This window comes from Ceratotherium simum, chromosome 15 (genome assembly GCF_057802395.1).
Source record: "Ceratotherium simum simum isolate JZ-2026a chromosome 15, ASM5780239v1, whole genome shotgun sequence".
In the NCBI taxonomy this organism is placed as follows: domain Eukaryota; kingdom Metazoa; phylum Chordata; class Mammalia; order Perissodactyla; family Rhinocerotidae; genus Ceratotherium; species Ceratotherium simum.
The window spans coordinates 10,307,478-10,324,155 of NC_141914.1; positions in this window are offsets into that span (position 1 = coordinate 10,307,478).

The following is a 16,678-nucleotide window of genomic DNA, read 5'->3' on the forward strand; positions in this document are numbered from 1 at the left end:
CAACATGGAGTAGAAAACCAGCGATGGAGATGCATATTGTATCCAACCATATGGCAGTATGGATTGAAACTCCCACGGGCTAGGAATGAGCCCTACTTCTAGTTTTCCAGATCTGCGCATGCCCAGAGTACTTGACTGGAGGGAAGGATCTTAAAAATGCCTGATACTGGATTTCCAGTGTAACCTCAGGACTCAGGACTCAGAGCTGGATTTAATTTGACTTGTAAAAGTACAGTAATGTGATATTTCTGGAAATCAAATATAGTATAATAAATCCATTCCCACTACAGTGTTAAGCCTTTGGTTACTGGCATTATAAGAAGGGATTATTTGTTCTGTATTTACTTTTATTTTCAAGGCAGATTTAGCACAGATTTATTACTTTGGAAAAATAAAGATAGCAAATATAACATTAAAACATATAATTATTTTGCAGAGTACATGTGATAAATTGTTCCCTAAAAACTTTGCAATGTTAGAATTTTTTTCTAATTACTTCAAGATCAGAGATGAGTAATCTGCTTAGGATATTCAATAATGTGTGTGAATGAATGAGCTTTTCCCATCAGTCTAAGAAATTTTCCTCAGTCATAGCTTCACTGAAAAAAGATGCTACCTCTAGAAGAGCCAACATGTTCGTTTTAGAAATATTTCAGGAAATAACATGAGTTATCAGAATAATATTATCACTCTTAAACAGATCATAACAGCATTTATATCTATCCAAACGCTTATGATTCATTCATACACCCATTCAATAGGCATTTATCCAGTGATTTCTAGGCGGCAGACGGTGGGCTGGGAACACAGCAAAGGATTAAACAGGCAAAGTCCCTGGTGTCATAGAACTAGTGTTTCAGTGAGGAGAAAAAAATGGAAATAAATGATATGGAGAAAAATTAAGCATGCAAAGGGGGCACAAGTGCCAGACCGTGGAGAATGAAATGTATTGAAGCAGTCAGGGAAGGACTTAATGAAAATGTAACAATGAGCAAAGTTCTAAAACTGTGGAAGCAGAGATATCCTATGCAGATTGCTAAGCGAAGACATTTGCAGAAGAGGGATAAAAACCAAAAACTAACAGGAACAACAAAACAACATACACCCTGAGGAAGGAGCCTGGTGCATGTCTGGAATGTTCAAGTAGAGCAGAGAGGCAAGTATGGCTGGAGCCCACAGAGAGGAGTGAGCAGTAGGGGAGGAGGTTAAAGAGGCGACATCAGGGGTCACACCGTGTAAGTTTTTGTAAGGACTCTGAATGTAATGGAAGCCATCTCATGTAACTTGTGATGGTGGCAGTTTAATTCTAAGACTGTTAAACATTTACATAAGCATAATGCCCATATATTGCATTTAAATTTGATGGTTATAAAATATTAACTTACTGCATTAAATTTGCAAATTATTAAATTGTACTATATGTTCAGTTGCTGTAACAGAGATCTAAATATTGGTGACTGAAACAAGGTAGATGTTTCTCTATCTCTTGCATAAAAGTCTAGGCATAAGCAGATGATGGCTGGCAAGGCCATTCCACAGCATCAGGGGCCCAAATGCCTTCTAACGTCTTCTCTAGCTTTAGGATTTTGCCCTTGTCAATATAGTCCAAAATGGATCATGACCACATCACTACTCTCGTGAGTGGGAAAGGGGAAAGGGAAACGGGTAAAGTTGTGTCTTTCCCATAAGGGCATGACCAGGCAGTTGTACACATCACTTCTTCCCGGATCCCCACCGGAGATTATTCAGTCACAGAAATACCTATAACTGAAAGCAAGCCTGGGACAAGAAGTCTTTATTCTGGGTGGTCATGTGCCAAGTTAAAATTAGGAGCTTTATCATTAGATAAGAAGAAGATAACGGAGACAGAGCACAATTATTTTTCTCTGGTTTAAGCATTTTCAAATAATTCCCAGGGAAGCCAGTTGGTCTGGAAAAACAATATCCAGACAGAAAACAACAAAAAAAAGTATTCTAGTGTTGACTAATGTTGTGACCTAACAAATTTTTAAAAGAAAAAATTTTTAAAGGAGAGACCTCACAAACAAATAGAAAAACACACACAAAAACTTCTTTCCATTTAGGTACTAATAACTGTAATCTATCTGAGACAATTTAGTGGTTTGATGCTACGCTTTTTGATTTCAATAACTTTCATCTTAACCTGCTGGGTGAGAAAGATGATGAAAATAAATTATGAAAACACTCAACACTCATTGCTGTACGTAATTCAAATGTTCTATGAAAATCAGGGATGTCACTTTAATGTGTTAATTTGATAGTCTGTTTAAAAGTCAAACACCAGTTATGATGACAGAGCACAAACAGATAAATGTTCATACCTGCAATACCAACAACAATCTCACAGTAAATTTGACAGAGCTGGTTTCTGCTGATACGTTTAATAATTGAGGTGCTGAATATACAAAGTTCAGCTTACCCATTCTGGTCTACTTCACACAATGGGGATTGAGTCACTGGCATAAAAATTCTAATGTTTTCACTCAGTCTATCTTTTTTTTTTAAGTCAGACCGTTTGGTACTATGGGCTGAACAAAAGACAAAATAGTGCACAGGAAAACCTTTCAGGGCCTAAAATTTTTCGTCCTTACTATAGTCACCTTTGTTATGGGTACTTTTGTACAGTGGGGAAGAGTGACCCCTCCTTTAAAAATATACCTTCAAAAACTACTTTTGGCACCCAAACTACAAAAACAGTTGTATTAAGTGAAAAGATCATTTACTTTAGAGTGATAAAACCAGGATTTGAATCATGGTTCCACCATTTTCTCACTTTTGGTGGGAGGACTCAATGGGTCAATGAATATCATATATAAGTTAATAGTCATGTTGTAGGCAATAAACAAATATTAATTTATCTCCCAATTTAAGCATGAGGTTTAAGACTCTGCAGTACACTGGTTAAGAGCATGAGCTCTGGTGCCAGACTGCCTGCGTTTCAATCCTGGCTCTTTTACAGTGTCCTCATCTCTAAATTGGGGTAATAATAGTATATACTGCATAGAGTTGGTATGAGGGTAACTGAATTTATTTATTTATACTGGGAAGAAAGAGCCTGGGAGATCAGCCAAGGGAAAAGGAGGCCCGGAAGCCGCGTGGAGTACCAGCTTTTCAGAGTAAAGCGGACCCAGCCTTCAGTCCACGCCACTGAGCCATAGAGGGGAGATGAGATGGGAGTTTCCAGGCTAGTCATGAACCAACTAATGGAGGGCAGAGCTCAGCCCCAGAGGGAAAGAGCAGGAGTATGTGACCACCGGTAGGAGTCAGGCAGAAGATGAGGCAGAATCTCTCAAGAGCTACAATCCCTGAGAGAGTTGCTTAGGTCTGATGCCTCAGCAGTGGGGTTCGATGAGGCCATCACCACACACGCGAGCATGCACACACACACACACACACACACACACACATACATGCTGGGCCCTTAGACAATAATTTGGACCTGTTGTGATGACAAACAAAGAGAAAGCAATCTTTGCAGGCAGCCACAAAAGAAGATAGACATCTGTTTTCCTCTCCCTCCTCCCACTCCAATACAAAGGGCATAAATACTGGGAAGGAACTTGAGGAATAAAGTATTATCTCCACCCTTGAAGAGCTCACAACTAGTTGGTATGACAAACGTGCAAACAAAGAAATATTGCACAATTAACTTCAGGACTTCATAATGAGATTTGCATTGGGTCCTGAAGGATGGGTATGAATTCTCCAAGCAGACAAGGGAGAGAAAGGAATCTACAGGTAATATCCAATGCAAATAACACGAGGAAATTCTCAGAGGCACGCAAGTGCCTGATATGTTCCAAAAACAGCATTTAATTAGAATTACGAGTACCTGGGGAGGAATGGATGAGGAAGAAGTAGGGAGGAGGCAACAAAGAAGAGCTCCAGAGCTGAAGGCTGGAAAGAGTTTCACTTTAGATATTGAAGGGTCTTCCTTTTATGCTAAGATAAAGAGTAGGAGGTTTATTCCATAGAAAACTAGGAACAAGCAAGAGTTTGAACACAGAGGAGGCTGACATGATCAGATCTACAATTTGATCTACATCACCAATGGTAATATGGAAAGTGCACTGGAAGGGAGAGATGGTAGCATGGACAGGAGGCTCAGTAACACAGACCACCAGAACTATGTCCACAGCAGTTACAGTTTCCAAAATCTGAATGGCAATAAAAAAGAATGGGGATTTTTGAGTCCAAAGCATCATAAATTCTCTCTTTTATGCTTTTTAGTAAGACATACAAAGCAACTGGTGGGGAATAATTTTAAGAATACCTGATAGAAATTTTAAGAAAGGAAATAAACATCATTGCAAAGTTGCATGGGATCATACATTATACTAGGCCAGTAATCTCCCAGGCGTTAGTAAACCATCAAAAACCATTAATGGTTGTCTACTCTGTTAACCTATGACTGATTTGCTACATAAATAAATACACACATACACAACATATATACACACATACATGGAAATGGCCACACAAATACTCCAAAAACATCTGATGCTGACGAGTAAATAGAGCCATTTGTTGGAAGGTCAACTCCATATTGACCCCACTTTAGCTCTCTATTTGACCTTTCTTCTCTTCCAATTGAGAGAAGGGAAAATACAGTAAATGAGCCATAATTTTTGGCAATGCATATTTAAAATAAGGTCTGCCAAGTTCAAAACTGAAAATGTGGCAGCTGTTTGCACAAAACTCGGGCCAAGAAATTCCTGCATGACTGACAATATGCTTTAGCTTCCAGACGCACAATCTCTGACTGAGGTGTTCATTTCAGCAGCTGTCAGCTAAACTTTGAGAGAAGGGGGTGTTTCTCACTATAGAGGAGAAGATCTCTAAAACGGAAGGATTAAGTGTTCACACTCAATAATGGGAGTGCTTCTAAGGAGGAAATCTACACATTCAATCAGGGGGAAATCTACATAGGAGTGGAAAAGTTACCATTCTTGCAGTGTGGGTAGATAAGACACAGCATATATCCTGAATATTTGGAGAAGTGTCTTACTTCTTTTGCAGAAGAGAGCTCCTGGGACCTGTCTATGGTGACTGGGACTAGAAGATACTGCTTCTTTAGCAGCATGGCACATGCCTTCCTGATGCTGGTCACACCAGGCACCCATATCTCTGTGATGGCAGCAGCGGAAGGGGCAGCAACAAACACTGAGAAAATGTCTAAGGCAGCACCATCTCCCACATCAACCCACAGCTGTGATGGGACCAGGGCCAAAGGAATTTGTGGAAGCAGTCCAAGAGGGGAAACGGCTATTGCCTGGCAAGAGGGCAGCCAGTAGATGGAGCAATGACATCTAAGTCTTGAAATGTAAAGAAATTCCACCATGATAACTGCAGTGAACAGCCCCAAAGGATACAGCAATTATTTAGAAAACAAAAACTTGGGAGAGTTAGAAGGCAAATAAATAACCCCTTCACTTTTCACGCTCAACTTCAAAACAAATAGAGAAAGGAAAGTTAGACAGATGGAGATAAAATTATCACACTTACTACTGATAAAGCTGATTGCAGAATGTGGCTCAAGATCGACAGTTAAAGGAGCTCATTCAGACCTCATCGTAAATTAGACATTGGCGTAGCTGGACAACAGCAAGCGAGAGGCAGGCTTGGTGGAGAGGATACCAGAATTTTATGCCCTGTGGGCAAACTGGCTCTGCAAAAGAAGGCACTGGCTGGACACCTTAGCAATTGAATGTTCCTAAAATAAAATTACCCAGTCTTTCATCCACAGCAAGAGGATGGAGGCTCTCCCCTAACTCGTCGCAAGTTTTCCTTTAGGAGAGTGAAGTGTTAATTTTCTTCGCTTTATGGAACGATGAGGAGGGGAAATATTATTACATTAACCATAATAATAAAAGCAACTGTTATTTATTAAGTGTTTATTGTCTGCCACCATTGTGCTTTGTGTACATTATCCAATGTCACCCTCACTACAACATTATAGGTAGTAGTTTGTCAACCTCAGTTTCACAGAGGAGTACAGAGGCTGAGGATTAGGTCTCTTGCCCAAGGTTACATAGTTATCAAGAACCAGAGTCTGGAGATTGTGCTTCAAATCCCTGCACTCTCCTGCCTCCTACAGGTGAGGCTGTGAGCTCCTTAGTGCTCCATCAGGAAAGCAGAGAGACTGGGTGAGGAACGAAGTGAACCCAAGTCCCGTAATTATCAGGGGGCAGGGGAGCTGACAAAATGCCCTTGGCTTAGTTTTAACCTACATCTTCCAGATGGTGTGTTCCATAGTCCACTGTGGGATAAACTCTTTTTTTAAACATCTTCTTTCTTTCATTTTTTTTTACAGCTTTATTGAGGTATAATCAATATATGAAAAACTGCATATATTTAATGTATATAATTTGATGAGTTTGGGCATAGGCAAACACCTGTGATACCATTAACACAATCAAAGAAATAACTATAGCCATCACCTGCAAAAGTTCCCGTGTGTGTGTGTGTGTGTGTGTTGTAATTAAACTTAATATGAGATCTACCCTCTTAAGAAATTTTTAAGTGCACTTACCACATTTTCTTTATCCATATGGATACTTGGGTTGTTTCCGTATCTTGGCTATTGTGAATAATGTTGCAGTAAACATGGGAGTGCAGATATCTCTTTGAGACCCTGATTTCAATTCTTTCAGATATATACCCAGAAAAAGGGTTGCTGGATCGTATGGTAGTTCTATTTTTTAATTTTTGAGGAACTCCCATACTATTTTCCATAGTGGCTGCATTATTTTACATTCGAACCAAGAGTGCACAAGGGTTTCAATTTCTCCACAACATCACCAACACTTATCTTTTTGTTTTTTTATAACAGCCATCCTAGCAGGTGTGAGGTGACATCTCATTATGCAGATAAACTCTTCAATGCAAAAATATAGATTTTTTTCACGGAAGCTAAAGATTATTTAATTATGTCATGTATATGAAACACATAATTCCATATTATAATCACTTGTAGAGAAAAAGCTTGTAGATATTAATTTTGGTTGTGCCCAACTTAAATAAAACTAGCATAACCATTCTTCTACCTGTGTATACAGTCTCTAAATCTTGCTGGTGAGAAACATAGCAGTCTCTTTACAAAGGCATGTTCCTTTGCAAGTCTAGAGCAACATCATGCCAAATGGAAGTACTCATGGTCCAACACACTTAAACTGTCATCAACCTGCAAAAAGCAAACCAAAATATATAAATAATTAGATTATTTATATTAAAGCTGTTATAATTTTACCATTTGGTGACAAGAGCAAAAATAGGATAAAATACCTATATTCATATGTGATTTGAATAGTTAAATCAGAAACAGAAAATATTGAGATATTTTAATCTCTCTGGAAATTTTTTCTCATGCTACATGGCCTTTACGTGCTTTTCAAAACCACAACATTTTCAACCATAATAACCATAATATAATATTCCACTAAATACACACTTCAGAAGATGTTTAGAGCACTATTTGCATTAACTCTTTATTTTACTTTGGCAGATTTGGAAAATAATATATAAAATAGCATCTTAAGGGAAGATTAGATTTTGACTCAGGTGTTGATAACTCACACTGGTCTTTGGCTTCCCCATTTATCATCCTTACTATCTCTGTTCTGCCCTTTCTGCTGTGCATACCCCTCTCCAGGCATGCAGTCTCACTGACCAGATTTTTTCTCTCGTGAAGGTAAATTATCTAGTTAATAAATTGATATATGTCTCCACATAGAAGTATTTTTGTTTTAAGCTTAGTACATAGTGTGACTGCAGAGCTAAAACAAGAAAGTAGACCACTATATGTGGAATTCCAAACACAAACAGAGGAGAGTTAGAGAGAAGAAAACCTTGCTAGTTCTGTTAATATCACACCCTCTAGATGACACCTCGTACCCCCCTCTCTGAAAGTCAAGGCTGATTCCAAGGATATTAGTTATGAAAAGGATTTAAAGTGTGTAAGTTTAGGAATAAACAGAATAATCTGGTGACTCTAGGAAGGCCTCCTCTTCTCCCAAGTGGCTTCTATACACAGCTGATTGTTAACCAAAATTCCAAAATTAGTTTCAGTTTGTAGTTGTTATTTTAAATGTCCATACTCCTAAGATAGATAACATTCTAAGCTTAATAAAGTATCCAACCAAGATTTTCTAAGATACTTCTATGTGCCTGACCATGTGCTGGGTACTAGGGATACAAAGATATTTATGAAAGGATCTCAGCAACCAGGTAGGAACCCAGACACGTGAGCAATTAACTATAAGAGTATAATAAGGGCTGTCACAGAAGAAGCCACACAGAGCTGTGGGAGCACGTGGATGAGAGTAACTGAGTCACCAGGAAAGTCTCGGAAGACGTTTTATAAAAGGTGAATTTTTAACCTGATCCAAAATGAGTGCAGTTTTTGACCAAAGCAAAAAGACAGCAAGCATGAAGCTTCAGAGAGTTGAAAGGGCTCTACAAGGAGGGGAAGAAACAGGATGTGTGCATAAAATAACCTCTACTTATTTACACCTTCTTTTAGGTCATAGATAAAAAAGTAACTATTTCCAAACTCACAGAACATTTATGTGTCTCCTCCTAAGCAGAGCTAAAGACATAAAGGTGCATTAATAAACCCATGTGCTAAAAATATGATCTGAGAAAGTATGTACCAACTGAGATATAGGTAGGAGTAGAAACTACTAGATATAAATCAGTAGGCATCCAGAAAGAAAATTTTTAAATTGTGGTTTTATTATTTTTCATCTAAATGAATCCAGCTGTTTATTTATTTAATATTATTGAATGCTTCCCAGTGGCTATGTACTTTTCAAGGCACCGGGAATTCACTGGAGAATAAGCCAAAGTAAACTGATTTCACAGAGTTTAGATTCCTAAAGAAGAACATGGAAAATAAATAAATAATAAATAAGTAAAATAAATAATTCTAAGTGTGGCTAACTTGAATCATCTTGCAAGGAGCTAAGGTGGAATTACTTGCAGAAACAAATAGTCCTCTCAAGAAAAAGTAGAACAGCCAGATAAAGGGAAAATAAAGAATCCTTTGACTTAAGGCATTAGACACTGGCTGAAGCTACTAGAATTTGAGGAGCCAAGATCACAGAGACACTGGAACCACAGAGAGGTGAGCAGATATTCTGTTGGCCATTTTTTCTCTTAGGGCAATCCTTGGAGTGAGGCTAAATGGTAAGAAGTAAATCATGGGATTACACACCCTTCTGTGTGTGCAGGTGTCCCCTGGCCCTCTTTGTGTCGACCTCTGGGTGGCACTGTCTGGGGAACCAAAAACTATAAAGCATAGAAAATTATGCTATGATACTCTGCCTACTGCTATTTCCAGAAGAAACTATCGTTTGTCTCTGACCCAGGAGTCTCATGATTTCTGCTCAGGGACAGAGAAGCTAACAGAGCTTTGGATAATCTCATGGGACAAAAGACTCGTGAAAATTGGGGCTGCCTATGTATCCAGGATTTAAGGATCCCAGATTATGGAAAGAAGGGAGACCCAGAAAAGTTGCCAGATGCTGCAGGTTTTCACTTTGTTATATTTGCTTAAGCTACGTGGGGCAAAGAATTAAAAGCTAAATAGAAAAAGATTGAAAAGAAGAATGAAGTTTTCTGCAGTCTCCCACTGCTTAAGAGATAGAAATTGTTGTTCAAGACCATCCAACAAAGAGGTGACCTAAAAATTTCCCAGGCTTTCAGTCTCTCATTTGGAACTTCTGGAGAGCTACACCTAAGATATAAGGAGAACCAAAGTCTACAAAATTTCAGCCATCCCTGAATCATCTCAATCCTGTTAGGAAATGATTCTCCAAGGGCCTCTTGCGTTTCCACTCATCTTATAAGCAGAAGAACTTACTGTCTTGGTTCCATACTATTTTTCAAGAATATTTTTATAATGAACAGCTATGGGAGAAAGAGACAGTGTCTTTCTCTGGAGCAAAGGGCAGGCTGTTTAAAAGATATAGATTGAATCTATATATAGATATATAGCTATAGATCTACATTCATTCAGGTTATTTACTTTCTTGAGTGATCTTCGAAAAGTTTGCATCATTTAAGGAATTTGTCCTTTTTATATGTTTTTGAATTCATGAGCATTGAATCCTTTATAGTAGTCTTTGCTTATCCTTTTAACGTCTATAGGGTCTGTGGTGATGTACTCTCCTTCATTCCAATATTTACAATTTGGGTCTTCTCTTTTTTACTTGGTTAGCCTGACTAAAGTTTCATCAATTCTATTGACATTCTCAAAGAATTGTCTTTTGCTTACATTGACTTGTCTCTCATATGTTTCTCTTTTTAATTCCATTGATTTCTGCTCTAATTGTTATTATTCTATTATACTTGCTTTGGATTTAATTTTCTCTTTCTTTCTAGTCTCTTCAGGTAGAAGCTTAAATCTTTGATTAAAAATTTGTCTCTTTGTATTTCTATACACTAACAATAAAGTGTGAGAAAGATAAACTAAAAAAAATACCATTTACAATTGCATCAAAACTAATAGAATACCTAGGAGTACACTTAACCAAGGAAGTGAAAGACCTATGCACTGAAAACTATAAGACATTGATGAAAGAAATTGAAGAATATATAAGCAAAGAGAAAGATATTCCATGCTCATGGATTAGAAGAATTAATATTGTTAAAATGTCCATATTCCCCCAAAGTAATCTACAGGTTCAATGTAATCCCTATCAAAATTCCAATGGCATTTTTCAAAGAAATGGAACAAACAATCCTAAAATTTATATGGAACCACAAAAGACCCTGAATAGCCAAAGCAATCTTGAGAAAGAAGAACAAAGCTGGATGCAACACAGTCCCTAATTTCAAACTATATTACAAAGCTATAGTAATCAAAACAGTATGGTGTGTCCATAAAAACAGACATGTAGGGGCCGGCCCGGTGGTGCAAGCGGTTAAGTGCACGCACTCTGCTGCGGTGGCCCAGGGTTCGCCGGTTCGGATCCCAGGAACGCACTGATGCACCGCTTGTCAGGCCATGCTGTGGCGGGATCCCATATAAAGTGGAGGAAGATGGGCACGGATGTTAGCCCAGGGCCAGTCTTCCTCAGCAAAAAAAGAGGAGGATTGGCAGATGTTAGCACAGGGCTAATCTCCTCACACACACACACAAAAAACAGACATGTAGATAATAGAACTGAATAGAAAGCCCAGAAATAAACCCACACATACATGGTCAATTAATTCATGACAAAAGAACCAAGAATATACAATGAGGAAAGAACAGTCTCTTCAATAAACGGTATTGGGAAAACTGGACAGCCACATGCAAAAGAATGAAACTAGACTGCTGTATTACATTATACACAAAAATTAACTGAAAATGGATTAAAGACTTGACTGTAAGATCTGAAACCATAAAACACCTACAAGAAAACATAGGCAATAAACTCCTTGACATTGATCTTGGCAATGATTTTTTGGATCTGACTCCAAAAGCAAAGGCAACAAAAGCAAAAAGTAAACAAGTGGGATTACATCAAACTAAAAAGCTTCTTCACAGCAAAGGAAATCATCAACAAAACGAAAAGGCAACCTACTGAATGGGAGAAAATACTTGCAAATCATATATCTGGTCAGGGGTTAAAATTCAAAATATATGAAGAACTCGTACAACTCAATAGCAAAAAACAAAAAAACAAACAATTGATTAAAAAGTGGGCAGAGGATCTGAATAAACATTTTTCCAAAGACATACAGATGGCCAACAGGTACATGAAAAGATGCTCAGCATCAGTAACCATCAGGGAAATGCAAATCAAAACCACAATGAGATACCACCTCACACTTATTAGAATGGCTATTATCAAAAAAACAAGAGACAACAAATGCTGATAAGGGTGGGGAGAAAAGAGAACACTTGTGCACTGTTGGTGGGAATGTAAATTGATGCAACCACTATGGAAAACAGTATAGAGGTTCCTCAAAAGCTTAAAAATAGAACTACCATATGATCCATCAATCCCACTTCTGGGTATATATCCAAAAGAAATGAAATCACTACCTTAAGGACATATATGCACCCCCATGTTCATTGCAGCATTATTCATGATAGCCAATATATAGAATCAACTTAAGCATCCATCAATGAATGAATGGATGAAGAAAATGTAAATATATATACATATATACACACACATATATATGAATGGATAATGAATGGATAAAGGAAAAAATATATATATATAATGGATAATATATAATGAAATATTATTCAGCCATAAAAAGAAGAAATCCTGTCATTTGTAGATTCTAGTTATTGTCTGGTATCTCAGTCCTGATTTCTGAAGAACTTCTTTTAATATCTCTAATTGGTCTGCCAATAATGCATTCTCTCAGTTCTTGTTTTTCTGCAAGAGTCTTTATTTCTCCTTCAATTTTGTAAAATATTTTCTTTGAGTATAGAATTGGAGCTAACAGATTTTTTCTTACAGCACTTTAAGATGTCACTTTCTTGTCTCTAGATTTCATGGTTCGTGATAAGAAGTCTGTTCCAGTCCATATTTTTGTTTCTTTGTATGTAATGTGTGCTTCTTCTCTGGCAGCCTTCAAGATTTTGTTTTTGTCTTTGGGTTATAGCAGTTTGAATATTGTGTTTCTAGGTGTGTTTGGGGAGTATTTATTGGGGTGTTCTCTGAGCTTCTTAGATCTGTGGGTTTTTATAATTTATAGATTGTGAAAAATTCTTGGTCATTATCTGTTTAAATATTTCTTCTGCTCAGTCTCTCTCTGTCCTCTCTTTCTATGATTCCAATTGCATTCATTTTAGACCACTTGATATTGTCCCTCAGCTCTTAGATGAACTGTTATGTTTTGCGTCTCATGCTTGTCAGTTTGGAAAATTTCCCTTGAACTGTCTCTATGTTTACCCTACTTTTCTTCACTGTATTGGTTGTTCTGATGAGTTCATCAAAGGCATTCTTCTCTTCTATAACTATGTTTTTCATTTCTTCCATTTCCACTTGATTCTGTCTCATAGTTTCCATATCTCAGCTAAAATTCCCTATCCATTCATGCATGTTGTCCATCACTTCCTCCAGAATCTTTTTCATATCATTCAAAGTTATTTTAAATTCCCTGATAGTTCCAACATGTAGATCATATTTGAATCTGGTTCTGTTGATTGTTTTGTCTCTTGACAGTGTATTGTTGCCTTTTTTTTTTTGTTTCCCTTGTTTCTTTGTGTACCCTGCATTTTAGCTGAAAGCTATATCTTGTAGATTTGTAATAGAAACAAGTGTAAATAGTAATCATGCCTGGAAATAGGCATGACTTTTCTCTTCCTATTGTAAGTGTTTGTGTAAATCCAGTCAGGAATTGAGCTGTTTATTTTTGTTATTTTGGTTGCTATGGTTACTCTCAGGGCACCACAAGCTTTAAATTCTTCTGGTCTGAACTTATACTTAAAGTGAGGAATACTTTTTCAGGGAATTTTTCTCAATATCTGCTCACACCTCAGCTTTAAGTTTATGTCACTTGCTAGCCTGATATAGAAGGGAGAGGGGGGACAGGGCACTCATTCTCTATCATTCTGGTTCAACTTCAGTCTGAGGCAGGCACTGTGTGTCCAGGTCTTGGGAATGGGGCCTTTTGGTGGTCATACTCTTCCCCTAAAGGTAGGAGATCTCTAAATGATCTGGGCTCAGGGTATTTTCCTGTCCCTCCCCCAAGGGCAAAGGGAGTTTATTGTTTCCCTCACCTGGTTGCAATAGATGTTAACCTCTGGCCTGAGGGCAACGGTGTGTGTTGGCCTTTCCACAGAGGCATAATCTTTTGCTCCATGGGTAAGATAGGGGAGAAGGTTCTAGGTGAGGCTTTCCACCTTTTCCACAACAACTGTTGTTCCTTTCCCCCATGCCTACACCAAGACAGAAGTTTTCTCAAGTCTCCCACCCTGCTCCTAATCTCTCTTGTAAGTACATGGTGAGGTCTGTGGAAAAGACCATGAACATATGTGCAATTTCTCCTTGTGATTGCAGCTCCCAGGGGTTCTATACATTCATGCCAGCCTTTAGTAATTTGTCAGAAATTTTAGTTGAACTCTTCTGAACAGCTTGTAAGGAGTCCCACATCTACACCAGAAAAGCAAATGCTCGTATTCTGTTTCTCCTTTCAGGAGAATGTCTTTCCTTAGATTTTGAGTTAGTTGATTGCCCTACAACCTCAGGTCTGTGAAGAATCCAAGGACAACTGTGAATTTGCAGATTATCTCTCTTTTTTATTGTAAGGGTAGGAATGATGCTCTTTCCAGCTTTCAACCTCCTAAGGGAGAAGCCAGAAGATCCCTTTCTTTTTTTTTGTTAACCACTAGAACACACAGTTCCTTTGTATATTGGGAAAGAAATAGTCACTCATTCCTATTCTTTTTTATAGCATTAGCTTTTTTGAAATTTATATATTACTATAAAAATTAATCTAAGAATGACAAAATTATTTGTGGGAAATAATCTAATAATTATCAAAATGTTGAGTGTATACCTGTGGATTTACTCTGTCAAAACACTTCGGTCCAGGGGCCGGCCCGGTGGCGTAGCGGTTAAGTTTGTGCACTCTGGTTCAGCGTCCTGGGGTTCACAGGTTGGGATCCCGGGCACAGACCTACACACCACTTATCAAGCCATGCTGTGACAGCATCCCACATAAAAAACAGAGGAAGATGGGCACAGATGTTAGCTCAGGGCTAATCTTCCTCACCAAAAAAAAAAAAAAATACTTCGGTCCATTGGCATATATGGCTTCTTTTATGTCATTTACAAGCAGATGGCACAGAAGTGTCAGTTTCTCATCATAAACTCGTGGAGTGACGGGCAAGTTAATGAGACACATGGCTTTTTTTTTCTGATATTAATTGTACCACCATATGATAAAAGACTTTAAAATTAAGCTTTATCAGATCCTATTTACCATGGCAATTATTTATTTGGAAGAAAGTTGTCTTTCAATAAATTTCATCAAATTAACTAGAAGTGTTGAAATTAAACTAGCAAGTACTTTTAAATTAATAGCAGTTTGTTCTAAATAGTAAATAAGTGACTCATATTTGACATAAGTGGTAGCTCATGGGATTTAAAATACAAAGATTAGGTGTATTTAGTTTGAATAAATTAGCTTGGAAAAAAATTCTTCTTGGAAATCTTGGAAAATAGAGAGGCTCAGGGGAAGCTTATTAAATACAGGTCAGTTTCCTACCAGATACAAAGGCTTGTTTATAATTAATCTGATGGTGATAAAAGGCTTTTAATTAGATTTCCAACACAAAATGGGAAAGGATAGGGTTAGGGTCTGAAACACAGAAGAGTGCAGCCATCTGCTGCCAGCTAGCTCCTGCCAACCTGTGATTTGCAAACTAAATTATGCCAGCTGATGACATATGGCGCTTCTTTCTTTAAATATCTTACTCAAAATGAGTTTGCTGCTCTGCCACTTGGAAAAATACTAAATGCTCTCAAATGCTGAGGCTGGACCTGCAGAAGTCACAGCAGTTGCCAAAATTTTCCTTAGTAAATAAATTTAAGTAAAGGAACATAGATCTAAGTTGCGGCTCATGTGTTACTGTCATGTGAGGGGACTGTGAGTTAGAGAAATTTCACCTCTGAGATGTTCACATTTGGAGTTCACAAACTTAAAATTTTCTTCACAGTTTTAGGGTCATGCAGTAGAGGAGACAAGGGTTACCTCTCTAGGTTTTGATCCATATTGAGGACAGACAAAAGACGGTCTAAAGGAAAGAAGTCAAAACCTACTTGAATCCCTCCCTTCATCTCTAGCAAGATGTGTCTGTCACTTGGCAAAAGAGTTGAGACTTACTTAAACTGCAGAAGCTCTCAAAAATTTAAACCATCAACACACTGCAAAACAATGTGTTCTTATTCCCAGTGGCCTAAAGCTGCAAAATTCTGTTTCTCTCAAGGTTTTAAGCTTGTTAACAGTTACAGTTTTGTCTTCAGAATTATTGATCCAATCTGCCTTGAAGTAAGGGCCAAAGCTTTTTTCCAGACCCTTCAATCACTCAGCCTCCACAGAAATCTCAATAAACAGTTTTAGCATGACCTAACTAAACAAACCCACACACAGCAATAACCATAATTGTGTGTGAGTGTGTGTGTATATATTTTGACAAGACTCTGGACTACATATCATAAAGATAACAACATGGGCATAAATTGGTTTTGTGGTAAAATAGGTAAATACTCACTTCCTGAAGGAAGGCCCAAGCCATGGATATATGAGTTCCTGACAGAGGATGTAAACATCCTCAGCCAATCACACCACAGATTTCTCTACCTGTAATCCCCATGTTCATCTGTAAGGCAAGGTCTTGAGGCTATTAACTAGAAATCATGGAGTCTATTGATCATAGGTTTTGTCCCAGCTACTTGTATCCCCATCTGTCCATAAATTTGTAATCATCACTATCGCACTGATACCTACCAATGGCAGTCTTCTTTAGATAAAACTTGGCTCCTGGCATACTTGCAACATTTTCTCCAGTTCTCACTGTGGTCTACATCACTACAAAATCAAATTTTAACTACTTTTTCTTTTTACTATATTCATCTAGTATAAAGCAAAGACTTTATGGCTTTCCTAAACAAGGCAACATATCTTAAACATTCCGTTACTGTTT